Genomic DNA, 4,522 nt, shown 5'->3' with positions numbered 1-4,522 from the left:
TTATACGGAAGTTTTCATTTTAATATTTCAAGCAAAATCACTGTCTCCGTTAATTCGAAAGATCTGCTCTAGATGCAAGAAGTGCAGAATTACTCCAGCATCCCCTTAAGAGTCAATAATCGACGGCGATTAGAGAGTAAATCAAAGTAAGCGGGGGTTTCCCGGGGATTGAACGCGTCCGTATCGGCGTATTCAGATACGGACGGCGCTAACTTGCGACGCGCGCGTTCTCGCGCGAGGGAAGTTTCGTCGCGCGGCCATTAATAATAATAAACGTCGCGACATCGATAATAACGCGTCATAACGGCGCTCCGCCGAACTCGAGGACAGGTCCGGGAGGGGCAGGAGGGGAATGGAAAGAGGGGCAGACTCCCCGGGGCACATACGTCTTCGCTTACGTTCAACGCGTTATTTTATTACACCGCCCTAAATTTGCTCCGGAGTCGCGTTCAGTCTACTTCGAAATTTCGCTCTCTCACGGCAATCCGCGTGACGCTGTTGCCGATACTTTCTTTTACTACTTTCTGAAATTAGCTCCCTAAAATCGAAGTGCCACACTTAAATGCCAAGACGTTTTCAGCTTTTAGTATGACTGGAATTAAATTATTTTCAGACGCGAGCAAAACGCACAACGAGAAATATATCTACGCGTTGGAATGCATTAATTCTTTCGGAATTGGAAATTGTAGTTAATTCTTGAGAAATCAGACACGTAAAATTGCACTTTCGGGGCGCCGCCTTATCTCCATGAAAGCACGTCTTACTCCGGTCTGTCCCCGCAAGATACGCGAGGTCGAAAAACCAAATTGAGTAAAAACCAAATTGATCTAAAATTTTCGCCGCGGCGGGGAGCAACCCCACGCTTGAATAATCGTCGTAAAAAATCGCGACGATACGGACACGCGGCGGGACGCACACCCTCTTGGCTCAGTCACGCTCGCCCACCCCGGCGCCGCTTCCGCCCTCTTCCGCTGCCGTCGCGACGCTCGCCGCCCCTCGCCCGGCGGAGGCGCACGTTTACAAAGGGCCAGTACGCCTCCAGCCGCCGTGCGGATCGAACGCGACGACGGCACCGGTCCGCTCCTTCTCGCGTACGCGCCTCTCGCTGAATCTCGCAGAGCGGGGACCGACTTGACGGATCGGCGGGGAATCTCGCGCGCAAACCACGCCATGGCTGGCCGAGGATCGGGCATCGTCCTCGCGGTATCCTTGCCAGACACGTGCGCGGTGGTGCGCGTGTGCCACTCGCAGTGAGGCCCGACAGCGACTGGATCCTCCCTGCGAGGGCGCGCGCTCTCACGATTACGAGCGAGGATAACGAGCATCGTGGGCTGTTGACGTCGTTAGGGCCGAGTTGAGCAACGAGAGGCGCGAGGTATCCTCGTATCGTGTCCTCGGAGGTGGGTTCGAATTCTCGGAGCACACATGCACACACCCGCACACGCACACGCACACGCACACGCACACGCACACGCACACGCACACGCACACACACGCGCGCGCACACACACACACACACACACACACTCTCTCTCTCTCTCATCGCGTATATATAACGATATAATTGATAATTGTAAATGTGGATTAACGTTGACATCGTTAACATTGAGAAATGATTGCATTCGTCCCACCCTCCAGGACTACGTTCCTAATCCCTGGATTCTTCGTCAACCGCGACGTGCTCGGCTCGCGACGATATCCCGGTAATTCCTTGCCACGGTAACTCGCGGTGTCCAGCAAGTCCGATCATAAAGAATAATCCGATTGTTAATGCGAGTCGTTAGTATCGCGCGCTGCGTTAAGGGAAGGGGGGGGGGGGTGGCAATTTTCGAAGGGAGTTTCGCGACCGGGTTCGCCTCGAACTGCACGATTATAATTTTCCCATTTGCGTTCTGAGGCGGAAGGACTTGGTCGCTTTAGGCACTCGACTCGTTTCCCTTAAATATTAGCCGATCGTCCGACTCTACGTCGAGCTGCATCCCTCAGTTTCTCTCAAATATTTGCCAGCTGCTCGCAGTTTTCGGGGCGTACCTTTGGATTTATCCACAGCTCTTTTTCCCCGAGACGCTTAATCCCGCAACGATCGGCCGATTCCGCTCTTCACGTTTTCAATTCTTTCCCCGACAACTGGAGATTATAAAATATATACTTTTTAGTTTCGTTTGGAGATTGCGTTATTGTTTTAGTCCCTGAAACCGCGAAAGCTTGGCTATTACTTTCGTAATAACTAAATGTAAAAATAATATACTAGGATTTACTTTTTCGAATATTGAATTCTTTAACGCTTTAGAAATTTGACCGGCCAAATTTGCGGAATATTACATTTCAAAGCTATTAGATGATTAACGCGTCTGTGGGTGTTCCTGACATCCTCGTAACAGTTTCCATTATTATACGCCGACGCGAAACATTTTCATGCAAAGCATCGAGGAATTATTTGGGTCTTTGGGACTTCGGGTTCTCAAATACTTAACCCGACAGCTCGGTTTACGCCGTTTCGTCGATATTAAAATGTCGATTCTCCATGCTTTGATGTCTCAATCACTGCGTCCTTGTATTTCCTCTACTTTATACATTGTTGGATATTATTCAACGTTATGATTAAACAGGTCTTCTTACATCTCGCATATTCGCGTCGTCAGACGCCGACACCCTTAGACACGGATACATTAGGAAGCTCGGATTTTCCCGCATAATCTCGGGGGTCGGAACATCCCTCCCCCTGGTCCGCGCCGCCATTCACCACGACCCTATGGCTCTGTCCAGGATTTGGGACGAGCGGTCGCTCGTGACAGTAGAAAAATATCGCGCACGGCGCTCTCCGCTTTTTCCACTCGGAGGGTCGGGAGGGATGGCCGTCTGACACTGACACGTCGGTAATGACTTCAAAGGGACGCACAGGGGCGGCCTCTGAATTACGTCGGATGCGCCGCCGAACCGCACGCGAGCATTTTCAATCCCGGCTCGCGGCGCTCTATCGGGCTTTAAATATTTCCGCGACGTGGCGCACCTTCCACAACGCCCGCAATTATTATATGGAACGTAATGTGCTATTCATTAATGCCTGGACCTCGGTTTTACTAGGGATCACATTTTCATTATTCTTATCTATACATCGATGAGTTTCAGACTGTAGTACGCACAAGACTTCCATAGAAGTCTGTGGTAGTACAATACATACATACGCCTGAAACTCTACAACGCCCGCAATTATTATACGGAACGTACAGTGCTATTCATTAATGGACCTCAGTTTTACTAGGATTCATTTTTACTATCTTTTTTATTATCTTTATTCCCATCTATACATCGATGAGTTTCAGGCTGTAGTACACACATACTTCTGCAGAAGTGTGTGGTGGTATATACATACAGCCTGAAACTCAGTGATTTGTATAGATGGAAAAAATGATGATAAAAATGCAGGTCCAGGCATTAATGAATAGCACTGTACATACACTGAAAAAAATTTCTGGTTGAATATGGACGAATCAGATAATTCCTTTAGGATTTACCAGAATTTCTGTAGGATTACAGGAATTCTGGTAAATCCTAAAGGAATTCTGATAAATCCTAAAGGAATTATCTGATTCGTCCATATTCAACCAGAAATTTTTTTCAGTGTACACATAACGTCATTAATGCCCACCTGTCTGAAGTTGCACGCAGATGGGGGCACGTTTGAAAAGCGTGCGACTTTCTGACTCTTCATGCATCCATGACATTGAAACCGGCAATACTGATTCGCTGTTTCCATAGTCATGATGCACGAGGAGTTAGATGGTCGCACGCTTTTAAAAAATGCCTCGCGATCCGCGTGCAACTTCAGATGGGTGGGCATTAATGACGCCGTGTGTACAGTGATGGACAGAATGGTGGCGACACTCTTTTCTTTAGTGAGTTTAGAAACGCGCTTTTAGATTCAGGTTCCAAAATATTTTCTCTGAGGAACATTTTACTTGAGAAATAGATCGAAAACGCTCGAAATGGTTTCGGAATGGCCACCGAGTAAAATACTCCTCGGCAAAGATTTTCGACCGTAAAAAATGTGTCGCAACCATTCTGCCCATCACTGTACAGCGTTTCGCAAACCGATGCCGTTAAACAGCGGGCGTTTGTCCGCGATACAAACGTAACTCCCCCCCCCCCCCTCCTCTGCATTGCGCATTCCCGTTCCCATATAAATATATTCCATCATAAAAAATTTGTCGTGCACACGCGCGGTAAAAATGTACATTACGCGGGCGATATATCCGCCGCGCCGTGGCTTTTAAAAACTGCGTGCCCCTCGAAAACGTTAAAACATTCGTCCACCGCGAAATCGTTCTAATGCAAGGTAAATATTTTCTCGCGCGACGGGAATTGTTTTGCGCGAAGCAAATATTTTTCCGCGCGACGCAATCGTTTTAAATTGCATTCTTCTCTCTCTCTCTCTCTCTCTCTCTCTCTCTCTCTCTCTCTCTCTCTCTCTCCCCCTCTCTGTCCCTTTCTCTTGTTCGTTCCACTTCTGCTCTCCCTCCCG

At 48.4% G+C, this 4,522-nt stretch overlaps 1 protein-coding gene across 1 annotated transcript in view; it reads left to right on the top strand.

The window, feature by feature from the left end:
- The first annotated feature begins 1,104 nt into the window (after window positions 1-1,104).
- LOC105566016 overlaps window positions 1,105-4,522 on the top strand; it is a 131,403-nt gene continuing 127,985 nt past the window's right edge. The window contains exon 1 of the mRNA XM_012019688.1: window positions 1,105-1,400. The gene's annotated coding sequence lies outside the window, so the exon portion shown is untranslated. The remainder of the gene's footprint in view (window positions 1,401-4,522) is intronic.

Source organism: Vollenhovia emeryi, unplaced genomic scaffold (genome assembly GCF_000949405.1).
Source record: "Vollenhovia emeryi isolate VEMERY1.0 unplaced genomic scaffold, V.emery_V1.0 DF939147.1, whole genome shotgun sequence".
Classification (NCBI taxonomy): Eukaryota; Metazoa; Arthropoda; class Insecta; order Hymenoptera; family Formicidae; genus Vollenhovia; species Vollenhovia emeryi.
The sequence above is the reverse complement of the archived record's forward strand: the minus strand, read 5'-3'. Positions and strand labels throughout refer to the sequence as shown.